Source organism: Centruroides vittatus, unplaced genomic scaffold (genome assembly GCF_030686945.1).
Source record: "Centruroides vittatus isolate TY-2023 unplaced genomic scaffold, ASM3068694v2 scaffold_752, whole genome shotgun sequence".
In the NCBI taxonomy this organism is placed as follows: Eukaryota; Metazoa; Arthropoda; class Arachnida; order Scorpiones; family Buthidae; genus Centruroides; species Centruroides vittatus.
The window spans coordinates 3,443,953-3,466,527 of record NW_027122716.1 but is presented as its reverse complement, the minus strand read 5'-3'; the positions used below and the strand labels follow the sequence as shown (position 1 = coordinate 3,466,527).

Genomic DNA, 22,575 nt, shown 5'->3' with positions numbered 1-22,575 from the left:
TATTAATAATAACAGCGTTGGATGTGTTAATTAATTAAGTTATAAGTAAATTAATTAACAGAAAATTATATATAATTAAGTGATTGCATATGAATTTTCGTGTTTGAAAATATTCTCAGCTAAACACGTAGCGTTCAACACATTATTATAAAATACTGCACGTGTTTAGACACCGTTCAAATCTCTCCGTAATGATCGAAAAATCAGTTTTTAATTCAATTTTCAACTTCAATCAATTATTGTTTATTTATTTAATTAAATTCTGCCATTACGACAATTTAATTAAATGCTTAATACATAATAAGAAAATTATCAATTGTAAGGTCGAAATTGATTGGTCGTTAAGCGAAGAAACATTGAAGATTTACTTAACGCTGATTGGACGACGCTTGAACTACGTCATATCCAGGTTTCGTGTCCAGTGTCTTGTTTCTCAGTCTGAATACACGAAGGAAGAGAGACGTGGTCTACTTTTGTGTGCGGCGAATGCTTTTTTTTTATTTATTTATTTTTTCCGTTAAAATGCCGGTAAGTTTATTTATTATAATTGTACGGCGTATGCTTAAGTGATGATGGGAAATAAATAGAAATTTTTAACGTAAACTTTTTTTGATATTGATCGTATGTCGTACTGACAACAGCTGATGGCGAGTTGTTATTGCCGCTTACACTAATCCAATCGATTTATTATGATTATGAACTGAGTTTCTTAATGTTGATATGAAAACATTTTTACACTTGGCTCCTAATTCTTACATGCTACACTCGCTTATTTCTTATATTTACAAGCATTTTATAGAATAGATTCGTGTTTAACCGTCGTTATTTGTATACCTTCTTCCAATATCGAGCCTTTCATAGCCAAAATAATAATAATTAAATACGTAAGTTGTAATTTAAGGTATGAGATATATAAATATAAATATATAAAATTATAATTTTGTATGATTTAAACCCTATTTACTAATGGTTTAGATAAGATAATGTCATAACTGGAAAATGTTTCATTTATACATTTGAATTTAGGTAAGTTAACTTGCTTTAAAAAGTTTTAATGTTTTATATTGTTTCAATTATTGCTTCAGTTTATGGCTGTAATAAATATTTTCTATTATCATCTGTGGTAAGTCTCTGTCTGAGTACTGTAGGTGTCTGATTAATTTATTGAGATTTTGTGGTTAAATAGAAATCCTGCCATCAAAATAAATGAATAGACAAAGTATTTGATAAAGTCATTTGCTTGTTTTTGATATTATATGAAATACTTCAGTATTTTATATGGCAATTTCTTTGTTTTTGAAGTTTCAAACCATAACATGTGTAAAATTAGTAATTATTAAAAAAAAAAAGGAAAAGATGTGTTTTTATTAGTAAATTTTAAATATCATTTAGATAAAAATGTGACAAGAATTTTTCCACCGTTTTTTCTTTAAAATTCGATTTGTAGTTATGACTTTACAATTTTTAAAATGTAGAGAGTCTTTAATTTCTTAACTTTCAGCTATAAAATGGGCAGTTATGTGATGATAAATTTGATTAATTAAATATGTTATTTTTTTTTTTTCTTACTAAATAGCATTCTTTTTATTTTATACGATACTTATAGTAAGGTGATGCAATCCAAACATGTAAAAATAAATTTTATGAATGTCTTTTAGTTGCAATTTTTCTCTTTGCTTATTCTATGAGACATCTATGAAATTCTTTTCTTCTTAAGTGGGACCTCCTTGTTATTATAATTAGATGATGATAGCTGTTTTAATTTTTTTTTTTTTTAATTCAATCAAACTGTTTGCAAATTATATATTTTGATTCTGTATTACATAATAATTCTTGCATTCATATATAACTGTTGCATTATCTAAATTTTATATAAAATAAAATACTTGAATGTAGGTATTAGTGTATTTTCTTTAAAAGACAATAAGTACTGTGCATTTCAATGAAAATAATAGTGTTATCACATGAATGAAAAATTTAGATCTGTAAAAATAAATTTAAAATTTTTAAAAGTATGTTCTTTATGCATAATTATGTATATTAGAATATATATTTATCTAAATATATAAATTATGTATATTGATTTAAAATACAAATTAATAATACAGGTATATTCAATTTTATGTCATGTAGTGAAATTTTAAAATTACTACACATGCACGCATATATATATATAATAATGTATATTTATTAAGGAAGCTCCTCAAACATCAATACAAACTGTTTTTCTCAAAGTAAAAACTTTTTAGGAAACTCATTCTTTTATACTATACAGCTATCATCAGCAGTTAGCATGAGGAATATATTTATTCTATCTTATCTATATAATATAAATAGATTTATATGGCTATTATTATATTGTATATTAAGTATTTAGTATAATAATTAATAATATATTATATCTACATAATATATAGATGTAAAATATTGCATGTAGGTAATTGTATTTATACACAATATATTGTACTATACATTGTTATATATATACATTTGTTATATTAGGTTATTTTATTTTTTAGTTATGAAAAGTATGCTATGAGCACTTTATACTGAAAAATTCATTATATATGAAAAAAAGGATTATGCTGTTGCTGAATTTATTAATTTTAAATAGATAGAATAGAATCTCTTTCAAATTTGTTCTTTCCACATTCGCCTGAAGACGACGATCGTAATTTTTCGTCGAAAGTGCTTGCAATAAAAAGAAGAATCTACGTTAACGCTGAACTCAGTGCTAATTATCAGAAGTATAATTTAATAGTATATGGCAGACATGGGCAAATGTGACTCTTTTTGAGTTACATGCGACTCTTGCTGAAAGAGCTAATTTCTGTTTTTTATTATTATTTTTATAATTTTATTTCCACAGTTTTGTGAAAATATGTAATTATATATATGTAATATATAGTAATTTATTTCCAAGTTGGTGCAATAAATTAAATTGACATTTTCAAATCTATTCTTTGAAAACAAGTTCTCGAGTTGGATGGGGGACACCCTATCCTTCCCTGCCTTACTATACTGTCTGCCATGACAGTACAGAACTGCAGCTCCCATGCATTTTGCAAAACCTACATTTCGGCTCCCACTGAACTCTTGCTTACCCACCTCTGGTGTATGGATATTATATAACTATACTTATTTGAAAATAATCAATGACGTGAAATAACTTAATAATGGATTAAATAGAATAAATAAAATAGCTAAAGTTTTAAATTTAATAGATTTTTCTTTTAACATTAAAGTAATTAAACTTCAGTTACACATTAATAGCTAAAGGATAAAATTTAATGTTTTTAGAAGATTAATTGAAATGGATCTTACTTGTTTTGTTCTTTAAAAAATTTGCTAAATTTGAAAAGCACCATATCATTATTTACAGGATGTAGACCTTAAGCATTTTCAGAATCTAGATAATATTTTGGAAATGAATGGGTTCATTTCTGTAGGCTAAAATAATTTCATTTTTATTGTCAACTTCAATGTAATAGTTAAACGCTTGGATAATGGAATAGATTTGTAAAGTAAAAAACAAAAAGAATAAGAAATGGTATATTTAATTAGAAAAGTTGAAACAATGCTTTAAGAAAATATAGATAAGAAAGCTTTTAGGAAGAAGATGGAGAAATGATTTTAAAGCAAGAGCTTTCCTAACTTTTAAAATCCTTATAATGCTGATATTTAGACTGTAGGATATTCTAGATTAAAATTTTAAATTATTTGGATATACACTGAAAATTTGTAATTCAGAATGAAGTAAAAAAACATTAATGCTTAAATGATGCTTTTTAAGTCAGATTAGAAAATAATTTTGTAATTGTATATTAAAACATTTTAGTTGTAAATCGTGTTAGGTTCTTATTTTATTTTCAAAAAATGTTGATGTTAACTTCAAGATATTTTTTGTGACAATGTTTCGTAGATATCAGCCCAACTACTCTAGAAATGTTTAGTTTCAATAAAACCAAAAATTTCACATAAATCACCTTTTCACTTTCCAAAACAAATTTTTAATATTTGAACAAACATTTTTGTACTGCTTTACAGCTCAACTTTAGGTTTACAAAAACATTAACATATTTTGTGTTCTATTTTTGAAACATTGGAGTGTTCTAAAGACGTTTACAATAGTTTTTAAATTTTGGAATTTACATAAGAAATTTAAGCCTCATTCTTTTTATATATACAGGTAGGCATCTTACAATGTGGTATCTTTACAATGTGTTTTCGCTCCAACGTGGTTGGAAAAACGTGGAAATTTTCTTACAATGCGGTACTTTTACGACGCGGTTTAGGGTATTTAGAAGCAAATTATCTTTCACTTAACAGAAAAATTGCAACGGATCACATAAGTGCAGTGGAACTTGGTAAAACAAGCTCAGATCTTGAAATAAGGCCAGTCAAACATTCTCAAACAACTATAATAAGTGACAATGAGGACTGAATTTGTGACCATAACATTATGTTCATTTTTGATTTTGACTTGAAATCATAATCTTTTTAGTTTTTATATGATGTTGAATTTTATTTAAGCTTTTTATGTACATAAATTTAAAAAATGATGAAAATGTTACACCTAAAAGGCAGTTTTTTTTTTTTTAGAACTGAATCCCAGTTTTTGTATTAAGTTGGTGTCTCCTATAATCATTGGCGTAGCCAGGGTTTTGTTATGGGAACCTGGTAGAGGCTGTAATTTTCTGGGGAGGGGCACCAGGTTAACTGGGGGTGTGCCCACCCATGCCCCTTCCTGGCTACACCCATGCCTATAATGCGATTTCCCACAACGCGGTATTTTCAAGAAATGTATCTACCGTATTGTAGGAGGCCTACCTGTACTAAGCAATCCATTTACATCTGAAATAATTATGTATTATATATAAAGAACCAACAAAAAAGGAGTGGAGGACAAATTGTGGAAAAAAGTGGATTTATTTTTCCAAATTATTTTATTTTGCACTAAAGCTACTGACCACTAGGATCACTAGAACTTTAAAAAGAATTGAAGAAGAGAATAGATTTTACATAATCACAAGTTTTAGATTTTATACTGGAAACATTATTTTTTTTATTTAAAAAATGTGATATTGACACATTGAATTTCATAAAAATATATGAAATGATAATGCTATTGACAGGATTGATCTCAGGCTGTAATCCCTGTGGTATGTGATAAGGCAGTACAGAGTGAGGTATGAGTTTTCATTTGAGTTTGGTGATGGTGATGATTTGAGTGGAAATGTCTCACAATACAAATAGGTATACAGTATTTGCAACTTTATATATAGACATAGATATTGCACATATGACACCATCTTATGATTATTTTTTCTGCTTGTTATCAAAATCAAAAATTTATTTACATGCCTATTCCTAATTTCACTGCATTCCACTATAAAACATGGTAGCCATTAGCCAGATGCGAGTATATTTTAATCAAATATCTGAAATCTATAAAGAGTAGAGAGCTATAGTTTGTATTCTTAGCAGTCAGCTAGTTATACAATCCCATATTTTATGGCATATAAAATGCATCTTTTTCAGCACAGAATATTTAGGAAAAAAGTATTTAGTTTATTTAAGTCATACCACGCCTTTGGCATGCCGCCCCAAAATTCTTTTACTGTATTCTGGTTAAAAAAGGTAAAATTAGAATACAGACTTATTGGAAAAAAAGAGTTTAAAAGAAGACATTTACAATTAAAATTTATCATTAAAATATTTGAAATAAATACATGCAAAAGCTGTTTGGCTATAACAAAAAATATTAATAAAAATAATAATGTATTTAATTAAACAATAACATTTTTTTAAACAAAAGTTGTATCTAACCCTTTTCTGCCAGAAAATATGATATATATATATGGTGAGTATGTGTATGTATGTATATATATATATATATATATATATACACATACACATACCATATTTTAGAAATTGTGGAAATATAGAAATGTATTATACATAGAAATTGTGGAATTAAAAACTATCACACTGTTATCATTTGTAAACTTTTCAATGTCTGTAAATTGAAAATATTCTTCTACACCGTCATAAATTCAATTATTAATCTAATTTAATTTACAGAAAAGTTTACAAGTGATAATAGTGTGTTAGTTTTTAATTCCACAGTTTCTAAAAATAAAAATTATAATTGTACTGAAAGTTTTAAGAAAAAATCTGGTTTACATTACTGAAAAAAAATAAAAAGTAATAAAGGTTTTTATTTTGCTGCAAAGATCATTAATGCTACATTATTGTATATTGATTTTAGATTTATCAATCTGTTTTTGATTATATATTTAGAAATTGAAGTAGAGTAGTGTATGTGACACTCTGGCTATCATCATTATTAATTGCATACTTAATCATTTATATAAAATTAGATTATAGGTAATTATTTAACAAACAAATTTATAATTTTAAAATGAATTTAAATTATTTTAAAATTATACAGATTAATGTAAATTAAAAAATAAAATATAAAATTCTTTTCTTGTAGAAGAAAAAATACTTGGAAAAAATATTTTTAAAATGAGTTTTAAGATTTATTACTAAGGTACTACATTGCTATTAGATTAAAATTCAGATAAGAATAAATAAATCATATTTTATGCCATAAGTTTTCTAATAAAAATTAAGGTAATATTTTTAAGTTTTTCACTTCCACTCAGAATTTAAAGAATATCAGAATGATCAAATAAACTTATCTAAATAATACGTGAAATTTATAATAGTATAATTCAATTATCAAAAAATTGAAATTATCCTGCAAACATATATATTCTAATATATTATTTCTGCATTAATTCATTTGGATGATTCGGCTCCATATGAAAGAAACTACTTAATGGAACATATTTGTGAAATGTATGTATTTGCATAACTTATAATAACATAAGATATACGAAGATGCTTTAGTCAGGAGTGAGGAAGTCATTCATATATGCATTCAGTTAAATTCCATTCACATATCATACTCTTTAACTACACAATGAGATGAACTCTTTGCCTGTATGTAGAGATTTCTGAATCACTCTGTATTAAATAAAGTAATGAAAGCATAATTTAAATCATCCATTTTACCATAAATTTTAGCAAAATTAATTTGTTTTGCTTCTTCAATATTTTGCAAATTTTTGTTATACAAGTTATAATAAAAGGTTGTTAAAATTAACAGTTCAATTTTATGTATATACTGTATTTCCTCGACTAGTTACATCCGACTCTTTGAATAAACCCTGGGGAATAAAGCTGCTGCTAAAATTGAAAAGTGTAGGAAACATGTTGAAATATTGTAATGTGTAAGATAATGTAGTTTAGAGTGACAGGTAAAGAATCTAAGTAAGAATTCTACCTCAAATTGTGAAGAGTTGGACAGCACTTTCTATTTCATGGTTTACAGGAAAACATTTTTTGAAATAAAATTATAAACTTAGTAATTTTGTTTCAAACAATGTTAGACACTATTTAATATTGTCGAATATTGAGTGTGGGAAAGTTATGACTGAGTTTGTAATTTGAGAGATTCTCAGTTAAAGGGCAATTAGGAAAACTAGTTCAAACTTGCTATCTTCTTCCCAAAGAGATAGTAATTTTGAACCAAAAGATGATTTTGATTCTTACAATGAATTGAAGCAGACATGAATGACAATGCATTAACCAAATTGGAAGACACTAAATCAGGTTAACTATGAAAACAGTAGTTATTTCAAATTTAGCTATAATTCATAAATATAGTCAATAAATTGTTGATAGTTCAGAACTTGTAAAAGTAATTAAGGTATTTCATTCAATTTTTAATTTTAGTAAATCCAGGCCTTTGAAAAATCTTGGGTTTTCAAATAATCCTCAGGAATATATACATTTTAAAAAATAAACCCCCAAGGTTTAATCAAGGAAATGTGGTATTTGCATATTGTAGTTTTAGTTTGTTAGTTCTCATTTGGAATGTCATTTAAAAATTATACATTACAGTTCTGTTTCACCATAAATCATGTTCCAAAAAATGGTTGTATGTTTTATTCTTTTCTATATCTTTGATATGTGATTTGAAGGTGACTATTAAATGATGGTTGAAAATGTCATTTCAATTAATTAAAATCATTTTGTTGGAATAATAAGATGTGTTTTATCTGTAATGTGTTAATCTAATGTTTGTTGGTAAAAATGATATTTCAAATCTGATTTCATAAGTTATAATAAAATTTGTCAATTCAGAGAAATTCTAAGATTTCTATAAAATTTACCTACAGTATTAGTATTGTACATATCTATGATCTGTCTACAATGTGTTGCTTTCAGTCTAATACTGGCTAGTGTTAAAATCTGAAATAAAACAGAGAAAAGATTTCTTTGAGGAATCTATTTAATTTGAACTGTTTTTGCTTGAATTAAAAATTGTTCTTGTTTGAAAAAGTAAGCTGGTATGTTATAAGAGTGAATAATTTTAAAAGATAGTTATAGGGTGTTTTTATTGATAATTAGACACCATTCACACTAGTTTATATCAGTTTTATGAATTGAATATGTCAAAATTTGATCGTGTCTATGGTAATCAAATGCCAACTGTTATAACAAAAGATGATAGAATCAAGTATAAAAGAAGTTTTAGCATAATTTTATGTTCATTCCTATTTTTGTCATATAATTTAATGTAAATGTTTCTCTAGTTGACATTGATAGCTAAAAAATATTAACAAAATGGAATGATTTAAAAATTCTTATATTAATTCTATACATATCTGAATCTTTGTATTCATAATTTGTAATATAAATGATATTTATATTACAAATTAAAAATAAATTTGTTCAGTTTCTAGCAACTTTATTTCAGAGGAATGATTAGACCATTTCAACTGTATGTTATCAACATAATTTGAAATTGCATTGAAGAAATTATTTGTGAAATGTGGAAAGTATTAAGGTCATCTTGTTCATCATTTCATGTTGTTTGCATATTATAAAGATTGAAAACAATTTAATGGTTTACTACTTCATAAGACAATAAAAGTATTTCAAAAAAAGATTGATTTTTCAGAAGTATGTTCAGGAAAGAACAGAAGGGACATATATTGTTCCCTAAGAAAAAATTCCGCATATAAGTCTTTTTAGGTCTATCTAAGAAGAAAAACTTTTGATGCCTAAATCTTTCCCAATGTGTCCTGATAACAATATCTTGGTGCAACAATGTGATTTTTAATTAATATTAAAATTATTTGTTGGACGTTATTCATTTTAAAATTTTATTTATCATTGACAATTTTTCAATAAAATTATATCTTTTTCTTTTTTATTCTTATAATTGATAAATAATAGATCTAGTGTGTATTATAATATGTTAGTTTGATTATATTACTTAAAATTCAGTTCAGATATCCTTGATTTAAAAGATATAGCATAATTTTTTCAAAATTTTAAAATGAAAAAAGAAGTTAACATTTATTGCTTTGAAAATATTTCATGATAGTTCAAGCATTAAATACAACTAGGTCAGAAACAAAAATGTGAATAATTTGAAAATAATATGATTACTTACTATGTTTAGTTTTGAAAAAATATATCAGAATTTAAAATGCTTTTTTAGAATCAAAACTGAGAAAAATAACAGTACTTGTATAAAAATATAATTAAAAATATATCTGCTAATAATTTAAATTATCAACAAAAGGTTTTTAACATTACTGTATTTATTTTTTCATATTTTAATATAGTAATATATACTTTTTAGTGTAATTTATCAATTATCAAATATTATATATGAGAATAGATAATTGAAATGATGATAAAGAATAGTGTAATTTATTTGAAATCTAATTAAAATGATTTTAGAAAAATATTTCCTTATTATTATATTGTTTATTAGAAATTGGTATTTTTCAAATAGGTTTCTGGAAAATCTGATTCTATAAATTCTATATTTATAAAAAGGAATATGAATGAATTATATGAGGAATTATGATGAAAATATGAGATTATTTATTATATGTGATTCTACTAATTAAAGCGTCATTAAACAAAAAAGAATTAAAATAACATTTTGAATATATATAAATTTTCATGTAAAAATTTGAATTTTAATGTAAATTATTTTAAAATCTGGATTTAAGCAGTCAGAGATCATAAAAGAAAGTAATTAGAAATGATGAATATAGTATTAAAATTGAGTCTTAATGCTGTAAAGAAATCACCTGTATTAAATAAGTAATTTATTGAACAAAACAATTTTCTTATATCAGTTTATTGTATAATTTATAATAAGTTAGTTAATGAGGATATATATCGGGTGAGCCAGCAAGAGTTTGGTGGGAGCCGAAATGTAGGTTTTGCAAAATGCATGGGAGCTGCAGTTCTGTACTGTCGTGGTGGATAGTATGGTAAGGCGCACGATTTTATTATATAATATAAATATAATATAAAACAAATATTGAATTTTTTTAATAAACATATTTTTACAAAATTATAAAAATAAAATTGTAAAAACAATAATAAAAAACAGAAATTAACACTTTCAGCAAGAGCCACATGTAACTCAAAAAGAGCTGCATTTGCCTATGCTTGATATATATGCTAGGCTCAAAAAACAAAAACACTCATTGAGCGAAAAAAGTCCACAATGCATTGTGGACTTTTTAAATCATCTACAATGCGAATTTGAATTGTGGCCTTTGTGAAAATAGCCACAACGCATTGTGACTAACTCAAAAAGACCACAAAGTGAAATTTACATTGTGGCTTTCATGATATTTGACCACTACAAGTTATGTGTAGTGGTCAAATATCATGAAAGCCACACATGGTGATTAAGAAAACCCATAACATGTTCTGAATGTTATCTGATGCAACTATGATACGGTGGACAGGTTGAAATTGGTTCAAATGTTTTAGTTAGGGTGCCTGACGTTGATAGGGGAAGGTCTTCTTGATCGACTTTATGCTCGTAATGAATTTACAATTTCTGAGAGTAACTTTATTAACATTCAGGATGTACCCTCAACTTCATTAACACTTTGCTCAGCATCCATGTTAACATCTGAAAGTAAGCAAGTATTTATAATGTCCTACTGTAAAAGATAACTGTATTGATAAAAAATGCAAATTTCGCTCAAAGAACATAAAATGCAACTTGAAATATCACAGTAATAGTTCTTGTAAAAATAAATAACTCTGCAACATTCTTGATTCTCATAAAAAAGACTGATTTATTAATAAAAGTTTCTGACAAAGTAATTATTTTTAGTAAATTAGTTTTGAAAATGTTGACATCTCGAGTACCGCAACAGATTTTCATGAATGATTAAATGTTGTTGAAAAGTAACCAAGTTACATTTCTGTATGTAGTGAATAATTTTGTTACCAACTTATATAAGATAATTGAAGATAAATAAATCAAAATGAAAAGAAAGTTTTATTTTCTTATCATAACCTCATTATTAGTTAACATACAGAATTTGTGGTTGCTTTTAACCGTAATAAATCCCTCACAAAGTGGTTTTTAACTTTAGCATCTGATTTTCATGTCATTGTGTAGAGTACATCATGCACCTACAAGTACATATAGTTTGACCTTCAGCACTTTTAAGCAAAACAAAAAAACAATGTATTTTTCTCCATACATTTTATTTCTTTGGAATTTTTTTAAGTATGAAAATTAAATTTTTAAATAAATAAACACCACCTTTAATCATCCAGCAAATTATTTAATAAATAAAAACGTTTTCATTTAAAATTTCTAGGAAAACTTGTAGAACTAATGTTGTTCAGCATTAAAAATTGTAAATAAAAATGTTTCAAGGCTAGAACACATATTTTAAAGTTACAAACCACTGTTTGTCGTATTACCCTCTGTCAGCTAACATTCAGAATGTGTTATGGCTTTTCTAAATTATCACAACACATAGTGGTCAAATATCATGAAAGCCACAATGCGAATTTCACTTTGTGATCTTTTTGAGTTAGTCACAATGCGTTGTGGCTGTTTTTACAAGTGCCATAATGTGAAATTTGCATTGTGGATGATTTAAAGGGACCACAACGCATTGTGGATGTTTTTTTTGCTCAATGAGCATTTTCATTCTTTGAGCCTAACATATATATACATTGAGGTTTGACTATAGTTTATTTTCAAAAATAGCAAAGATGTTTCACTATTCTAGGATATTTATTTACTTAGTGAATTTATATGAGTTTTGAAACTGTTCTGTATATTCAAAAATTAGATTTCTAGATAATCTTATAGATTACATATTTAGAAATATAATTAAAGTATAATATTTTTATATTGTCTAATTCAATGAAAATTCTTTAGACAGTCCTAATATTATTAATATATTCATTTTTGATTTTAAGAAAATTTTAAAAGAAAAATCTATTTAAGTAAAAAAAATTTTATTCTTTGAAAAGGATAATTTGTTTTGCTAAATTCACAGAATAAAATTTATAAAACATGTAATTCATGATCTTACATTCTGTTTTTAATAAATTACTTAGACAATATTTTTACCATTAATTAGATTTTTACTGTTATTAGAAATCAAAGTAATTGATACAAGTCATTTTTTTTAAAGAAACATTATTAAACGAATGTGTTTGAAATGAAGGTACCAATTGTGAAAATATAAAGTGGTATATAAAAAATATATATAATTAAAATGGCAAATTTGTTGATCTGAGAAGGGAAGAGATTTTATATTTAAATTCTATTGCAAAAATAAAATTTGAAGTCACAGTTAGTTCGTACATGTACAGTAATATTCTTTTAGCAAATGAAAATGAAATACATTTTTATATTCCATAAAGGAATATTTATATTTTAGAAAACTGTTGGCAATCAACAGGTAATTATAATAGCATTACAATCTGCATATTAATTGATATTCATATAAAAATTTTTCTATAATTCTATAAAATTTATAATTATGTAGATATTACCTAATAATGACAATATATTTTTAAATAAATGCTATTTCTAATATTACTATGATTGTATTATTTGAAATAATTTTATTCAATTCAGCAGATGGAAAAGGATTTTTTAAACAGTAATTTGAATTCAAGTTGTTTACACAATACACTGAATTCCCCCATGTTTGTAAATAATTGGACCAGGTAATGCTTCATGAACATTGAATTCTTGAACTTTGAGTTGTGTTTTCAATGCTAAATTTGTAATTCATTCTAAGGCTTTATGTATTACTGCTGTTTTAAAAAATTTTTAAAAAAATGAATGGTTTTATTAAATATACTGTGCAATGGTTTATAGCAGGGCTGCGGAGTTGGTAAAAAAACACTCGACTCCGACTCCTGATAATTTTAGTAGGCCGACTCCGACTCTGGCAAAATTAAATACCAAGTCATTTTATGGGGGAGGCAGAGGTGCTCATGGGGGATTACCCTACTCTGAACTCTGAAAGGAGCACCAGGCATTTACCCAAATACTTTTATAGTTAGTATTTTTAATATTTAACTTACATTAATATTTATTTGTATAAAAAAAATTAAGTTTTAACAAATATTTAATAAGAGGAAAAAGGGGAGCGATAAACTTCTACATCTACATATCTTTATTCTACAGCTTTTGCACTTCAATTTTACATTTCCAGAAAAGTTAGTCCAACTGAAAAGTGTGTGATCTAGCTACTTCAGCCCCTTGTTCAGAAAAGAAAATATATACTTTGATCAATTAGTCTGGTTCCTTCAGAAAAATAGGGTACTTATTTAGAGTGGGGATAATAAAGGAATGAATCAAAAATATTCAAATTCAGTTGGGTCAAAAAATTTAACTACTAAACACAAATACTACAAATAACACAATGCATTTAATAAATTAAATTGCTGCATTCTGTATTTAAAATAAATGAATTATAACAAAATACAAAAACATTTTAAAAAATTAATAAATATAAAATAAATTTTCATTCATTTAAATAAAAAAAACGAAATTAAATTTAAAATGCTGGAGTTGGAGCAGACACATTTTTCCTGACACCTAGACTCTGACTCCTTTGGCCAAAAATTCCTCTCGACTCCAACTCCACATCCCTGGTTTATAGTGCTGCAAAAGTCATTTTATTTAAAGCAAAAGAAAAAAATAAACAAAATGGTAACATAACTTATGATAGAAACCATATGAATAAGTTAGTGCAGTGATCTTTTATCATTGTGCCTGTACGAACATCCAGTTTTCATATACTTCAATTCCAGTTTACAGTAGTATGTAATCTACCATTTCCTGAAAGGTTGAAACCTTTCATAAAAGGCGAAATTTTGGTCCATAAATTTCCAATTACAAATGATTAAATTCCTGAACACTGACATCTACAAACATTGAGGGTATAGTGTATATGGAATAACAGAATGTATCATTTTTTTAAAAAATACAGTGGAACCTCGCTTAACGAGCACCTCGCACAACGAGTATTTCACACAGTGCTTTAATATTGATACATAAAATTGGCCAGAAATGTATTTATTGTCCTGAATTTCCTGGATTCAGAAACATGTTTGTGTCTACAGCTTATCACTTGTACCCATGAGTTTAGCCAAAAACATCAGATACTTGATTGTGATAGGTGGTTGCAGATCAATAGCAATTATAACAGTGGAGTTCTCATTTGCACTTATGTTCTATTGCTTAGTCTTTCACTTTTATTCTGCTCCAGTCTGCGTTGAGCTGTTAAAAAGTTGACAGTCTTATGCAAATACAAACTTTTGCAATAAATTGCTTAAATAAATATTACAAGTACGATTTTAACAACTGGTTCATTGAACTAAAAATATTTTAGGAAATAGTTATGGTAAACTGGTACAAACCTGAATCCCACCACTAGTTGGAAAGTTTTCCATGTAAGATAAAATATTTTTGGATTTTTATATATATATATATATATATGGACTTATATTGTATCATGTTTACAGAAAATATAATATAGTAAAGCTGTCATTAATAGATGCATTAAAAAAGCAAATTTTGTATAAAATAAAAATAAAAAAAAGGTTAATTTTGTCTATTTTATTTAAATAAATGGGCATCTCTTTTTTATGGATAAAAGACACAATTGTTATATGATAAAATGCATATTCAGATAAAGTATTAGTTTTATGAACATTCAAAAAATTTATTAAAATTTAAGAAATTCAGCATAAATATATTTTTAGGCAATCAGAATTAGTTTTAAACAAATATTTTTGATATGTTTCAGATGACAAAACTTGTCAATGACTTCTGTCATGCTGCAGTAATTGTGGCATCTGTTATATTTTAATGACTGTTTCATTTGACTGTAACACAAGTTGTATCATGCTGTACAATAATTCTAATCAATCAGTTATAATTATCTATTATTTAAGAGAAGATTGAACATAATTGATTAATCTACTTGTTATTCATAGAAAAAATACATGCATAGATAGAGGAATTACAGATACATATATTAGATGTATGAAGTTAATTTGTTATAGGTTTCAAAGGCCATTTTAATTTCTGATTTGAGTTTACATGTAGATACATAATAATGATATTGAATGGTTGTTTCAATCATATAATGATGATTGAAACAACCACAAAAATAAGAAATAATAATTACATTAGAATGTACTGTTATATTTGAAAGATTTGGATTTAAAAGGAGGTAAGTACCATAATGAAAGTTTAAAGAGAATGGAAAAATTAAATGTCTTAAGAATTTTTTACTTTGTTTACTTTAATCAGAATAAAGTGCATGTTGTTGTTAAAAAATACATATATTATTTAAATTGAAATACATTGTTGTTTAGCTATCAGCATGTATTATAATGTTCTAATGGAAATGGCACTCTCTATCGTTTACATCTGAACCCTTTTTTTATAAATACATTATATAAATAAAAAGTAATGAACTGGATTTGGTATGTTATTATTTTAAATAAAAAAAAGATGAAGGATTAAGTTAAAAATTTCATTGGAAGGTAGAACATTTGTATACTAATAATTTAAATATTAGAATATTTAACATTTTACCAAGGATTTCAGTTTAATTATACCTTAATTTACAATTTTTTTATAGGTTTTTTATTTTTTTTTTTGTAAGGATATGCATTTTACTTCTTGTATGTTAAATGTCACTAATATATAAACAATATAAAATGAATTTTGATATAGTCTGACAATATTTTAAGCATAAGGCTAACCTTAATTAGAAATAATGTCATTAATACTGATAGTATTTATACATAACTGTGATTTACATACTTTCTTTATATTATTATTTAATATATCTTTCACAGTAATATTTATTTAATGTTATTGATCATTATTAATTTAACATATTCTACGTAAATCTTTACAAAAAACAAACAATTATGATCTCAGGGTTGTTTATTTTTTATATGTTTTTGTAAAAAAAAAATAATTTTTATTTTGAGGATAAACTGAAACTCTCAAGTTTCGTAATCATTTTGTATTATTGATTTATATAAAATAGATTTTATTACTTCTAAATATTAATAAATTTTGAAATAACTTCTTTATGTGATATTTAGGAAAGATTGTTTATTAATTATAAGATTTTTAAAACATTTGACAAGAATTGGAATTTCAAAAATATTTTCAGCCCAAAATTCTTTGAGCATTTAAATATTGACAAAACGAAAAATCAAATTCATCATAACTAAATAGAAAATCTCCACAACTGTGATGAACTGTATTGATATGCCCTTTGAAATTGTAGTAGTATAATATAAAATTTTCAGTGTTTACAATGAAAAAATTTCTGTGTGATATTTGGTTAATTAAAGTTTTCCCAATTATTTTATAAAATGATATTATAAATAAAATATTAATTATGCAGAACAAATTTGAAATGATTAATCTATTAATCTAAATAGGTCTATACAGTGCATTCTAGCTAATCCAAATTAATTATTGATTATTGTTGTTTGGATTTGCGATTATAATATTCTCAAATTGGGATGCAAACAAAACTTATCATTGTGGCTATGACTAAAATGTACTTAGTATGCCAGTAAAATTTGACTTCATTTAGTAAAAAGTATCTTTGTATACTATTTTATTTTTGTTTTATTCCAATTATATAAAATATAAAATGATTGAAAAATATCTAATTTTCAATCATTATTGGGGTGCAATTTGAAAAAAATTGTACACCTATAAATTTCCACTGTCATCTATCTTCTGTCTGTCCTTCCTTAATCTTAAGAATGAAGTTAGGTAGATGAAAGCCAAGACCTGATATTGAAAGCTTAAGGGCAGGAGGCCCCGATTAACTGTATATGAATTTCTGGTCTGGACCTGGAGGTCACATTACTTCAATTCAAAAAGTTTCCCTGAAAGGAGTTAGATAGATGACTGGCACAAGTCTCTTGCTACAGGAAAAGTATGTTGTACAGGGGCAAGAGACTACTAATTTGAGGTGGATAACATATATTTTAAATTAAATACTTACAGTCTGACACTGTCACTATAAAATAATTGTTTGCTTTTTGAAATTGTATCTATATAGAAGGCTTTTTAATTTTTTAAAATTGTTATGATTGTCAATGAAGATAATATTTCTGTTATATGCAGATTTTATTATTGATATCATTGAAAATATTAGTGTTATCAGCATATAAGTAATAATATAATTTTCTCTAAAATTTAGTAAATTATATGAACTACTGTTTAATTTTGCAATGTTTATATGGGTCTAACAGTACAATTAATTAATTAAATAATGTGAGATCATGGAAAAACTGAAATGATTATATTTTAATTTAAAGAACTTAAAGTAAGATGATGATAATTTTCTGGATGACAGTCAGAATTTAAATATAATTTTTTCCTTTCTGTTTTATACACAGTTTAATACTTTGATAACCACAAAGGAATGGCCAGAGTTATTTATATTTTGTAGATTCAAAAATAAATGCACGCTCCATTTTTTTAATGTATTGTACACTTAATATAAACATATATCACCATAAAATATTGATATTTAATTATATGAAATGTTAATTTAAAATTATTGTAATTATTATTTTAAAAATATTTTTCATTCTGTATGTTTCAGTACATTTTTTTTATTAGCTTAAGATATAGTCAGAATGCATTGAAATGAAAGAAATTGTATTGATTAGCATAGCTAAATTAATCGGGGTATATTTAATGTAATGATGGGATGATTATCAAGTTAGTCGATTAAGGATGAACAATTAATTGGGATTGTATAATCATTTGTTGTCAGATGTTTGTAAAAGTATCTTATAAAATTTTAGTATTTATACAGCCTTTTTAAATTTTGCTTTAGTATCTTCTAATTAAATATATAAATATTTTATTAGGTTATTTATTTACGATTTAAACTTTTTTGAAAAACGAATTACATAATAAATACTGTCCTGGATCAAGTTGCTTTACTACTATAAATTTTAGTTGTCAGAGATTCGATTTGTATAGGAAGACTGAGTGTTTGTCACCATTGGTCAATAAGAAACACTACAGTCCCTATTGGTTTATTCAGTATACTAGCAGGTGAACATCATTATCATACCACTGTAATAAAAAGGAATTAGTATGCTTTTACATTTACATAATAAAGGAAATCAGTCTGTTTTGTTTAGCATTCTGTCCATATTGCGTTCTAGTGGGCCTGTTTGCTTGAAATGAATGATGATAAGACGAACTGTGTGATTGTATAATGTAGTACTACTTATAAAATGCGATTTAGAGTTCATATGAAATCATATGTTTATCTTACTCTATTAAATGTGCTTGCAGTTACTATAACATACTTCATCAATGTAGATTGTGCAGTTTCCTCTTATATAGTGAAAGTATTTCTTTGTAATGATGAACGTTTTTAATTTTTCACGTAAACTCACTTTTTATATGTATGTGCGCCCAGGCGCCTCACATAACGCGACCCTAATAAGATGTACCGTACTCAAACTACCTGTAATTGTCTTATTCATGTGCAATTTGCATCAGCTTTAACAACTACGTTCATTGACTAACGGGATTCTTAAATTAAAAATGCTTGAGAGCTATGCATTTTCTCTTCTGTTCCCAGTAGTTGGTCTCCTATTGTCGGGTTATCAGTGTAACTAACCTAACGTACTGTACCTGTAGTAGCTGGAGTTACCAACCGTTCGGTTTTGAATTCAACTGTTCGATTCTATGGATCTTACTCGAGATATGACCTCTCTCCAGGGTCGTATGGGGGTAAAGCAGGCCCATTTCACCATATTTTTTATTGAACAAATTAAACACAATGTTTCGTTCATAATAAAAAGTCATCGTAAAGGTTTTATTTTTTTATTAATGAAAATAACATTTACTTTGGGGTACATACGGGTATGAACTACTACGAGCCCTAAGTTTTCTTTAGACCCTGGGAAAAATCCCCATCTCCCGCTCCCTTTCGACGGCCCTGTCTCTCTTCTCCTTCTTGATGTACAGTACAATCGTGGAAATGTAATAGAATCAATATTCCATATACGGTATAGAAGTACGCCTGCCAACTTTCAAAATTTTTTATCCACGTGTTCCTGAGATATAAAGCGAAACACAGGCCAGAACATATATACATACATACTGTACCTACATGCATGCAAAATTTTTTTCCGTTCTTTGATGTTTTTGGAATCGGGACCTTAAAACGACGAGAAAGGCAAAAAACCCAAAATTTGAGTGATTACAATACTTTCTCTGTTACTTTAATAACTGGAAAAGTAATAAAAAGTTTATGAAATCAAACTCTATTGTAAGAAGGATACTGACGAAAATTTACTGTAAGTAAAGAAATGAATAATCCTTAACATTAGATAATTTTTTAGTGAGTTTAAATATTGTTATACCTGATTAATTTATACTCGTATTTTATGCGGATATAATAGCCTATACGTTATATAATTTATCTATCTGTTGAAAGTAATGCATCGACAGCCCTCAGATTAAATTACATAAATGTTTTTGAGCTTCTTATTTATCATAGATATATTTTTGAATGAGGTGTATACCATTTCATTTATAAATAAGTCAGTTTTCCATTTAATAACTAGATAAAGGATTAATTTTTGATATTGAAAAAATCCAGTCGTCATTAGTTCATCGGTAATGCGAATGCTATCCTAAATTTTTAAAAATTAAATAATACTGTGTGTGACATTCTAATGTGTTTAGCTTTATTTTACGCTGAATTTAAATGTAAAAGTTTAAATTAAAGTTAAAAATTAAAAGTTTTAGGTATATTTATGTCGGACGAAACGAATAACTTTTGCCAATTAAACATTAATTAAAATGCCAGCATGATAAATATTGCATTACAAAATTCTAATACATAGAAGTACTACATAAGTCTCTTCTTTATTTCATGACATCCTTTTCACACTTCGGGAACAAACAGTCCTTACGGCGGAATCGACCTTTCTTCTCGAAGTGTGAAAAGGACGTCATGAAATAAATAAGACACTTATGGGGTACTGCTATGTATTAGAATTTTGTAATGCAACTTTTGTCAAATTATCTGTTTCGCTCGATTAACTACTGGTTATATAATAAGAACTTTAACAGTACAACTTTGAATCTGTTGACAGTTCAATTTCCATATCTTTAAAACACTAAAGATTACTGGAACAAATGGATAAATGAATGCTAATGACTAACAATGTCATCCACATTCATTTATTACCTGTATTCATTTGTATAGTTACTGGCAATAAATAGCTACCAGAAAGTATCTTTACGTAATATAGTCTGATTATTACCTGTCTTAGAGCGAAATTTATAATTTCCGTATCATTAACGTTTGATTTTGATATTCTGATACTGATATGTGTGTTAGAGTGATAAACATTAATGATCTAAAAGTGATTTTTCTCGCCGCATTTGACCAGAAAACTGCTTATTTCAGTACTTGATTGCTTGCTGTTCTCTCAATTAGTTATATGTTCTTTGGAACTTAGCATAAATTTAGAACGGATATGCATTTCGGGCTCTATGCCCCTCTTCAGTTCTAATTTTATTATGTAAATCGATAAAACTATATAAGAAATTACAGAATGTGTTTAATAATTATTTACATTTAACAAACGCATAACTCAAAAGTTTTTAAAAAATAATTACTTAAGAATAATTATAATGACATCTGGAATAACTACCGGTAATTATTACTAAAACCGTGCTTATTTCAGTTTTTTTAAATTAGAATAAATTCTAATGTTTTAAATGTATTATAGATTATCGAGTATCCAGAATGGTAATATGGATAATTGAAATTCCAAAGAATTTAAATATATTAAAGTTTTAGAATATTTAGGATTTATGTGTGCATATGCAATTGTAAAGACTGGAATTTTTCCTTGTCTTTAAAAAAAAAAAAAATAATAATAATAATAGTTTGGTTTTATCGAAATTACGTCTTTGGTAACTGATAATTATGAAAATTACGCTTGTTTGATTTTCCTAGTTTCAAGAAAAGTAAACGAAACAAGGATATTTTTTGAAAATCTAAATACAATTCTTTAGATTTGTACGTATTTCTTTTAAAAAAATATTTTTGTGTAAAATTTGTTTTTGACATTAAAATATTGTAGCCAATTTCATGACTCTCTTGAGTAATCCGCTCCCAATTAACCAGGAATCCTTTACATGTGAATTAAAGATTATATTTAGCTCTGGAGATAAATGTTACTTAATGTAAACATTTCATTTTGTTACAACGAAAATAAATGGCAGTTATTTCGATTTTTAATATTGATGTAAATTCGATAATTCTGAATGATATTGAATAAAATTTAGTCAGTTTGTTTATTGAATATTTTTCGTTAAAATGCGCATCACGCTCTTACATTGTTTCGTTTCATCGAATTGAATAAAAATGTAAATTCTCAAAGTTTTCTAACGCATTTCTACAAATTTAAAGAAAATTCTATTGATTCGCATGCTTATTTCACGTAACCAATTGTATTGACGTTAATGATAAAAAATATATTGTATAGAAATCCATTATTTTCTTTATTGTTTTTTTCTATTTAGAAAATTTTACATTTTGATGCGAATTAATAAAGTATTTACGTTGATTTCTATAGATTCTATTTACTGAAGACATCTATAAAATATATTTATTGAAATGTTTTGAAGAATAATTGAAAAGAAAGGGGGAAAAACATATTTTTTTTTTGTTCGAATCCGCCTTTAAATAAACGAATTACTCCTTTAGCAAAGTGTTAAAGGGCTTTCTTTATAACAGAAATGTCACTTAACTATAATTGGCTATGAAAGACTTTTATCAAATGATCCACTTGAAACACTGATAAAAGCTACATCTCAATATGTCAAACAATAAAATATTTTAAATTCTTTTGATGTTTAGTTATGGTTTGTTAAAATTTTTATGCTTTAATGATATATCATTTTGATTAGGTTACAATTTAATAAGCTTAATATAAATAATAATCTGTTAGAATATTTGATGTGACCCGGATTAATGTCGTTGTCCTAACGTTGTTATCAGCCTTTTAGTGTTAGCTCTTTGTCTGCGTTTTGTAACAGAAACCGCCATATGTTCTAATATATTTTACTAATTTTTATAATAAGCGTAA

The 22,575-nt window shown here is 26.1% G+C and overlaps 1 protein-coding gene across 1 annotated transcript in view; it reads left to right on the top strand.

The window, feature by feature from the left end:
- The first annotated feature begins 367 nt into the window (after positions 1-367).
- Positions 368-22,575, top strand: part of LOC136989710 (protein FAM110B-like) — a 52,250-nt gene continuing 30,042 nt past the window's right edge. The window contains exon 1 of the mRNA XM_067287950.1: positions 368-528. The gene's annotated coding sequence lies outside the window, so the exon portion shown is untranslated. The remainder of the gene's footprint in view (positions 529-22,575) is intronic.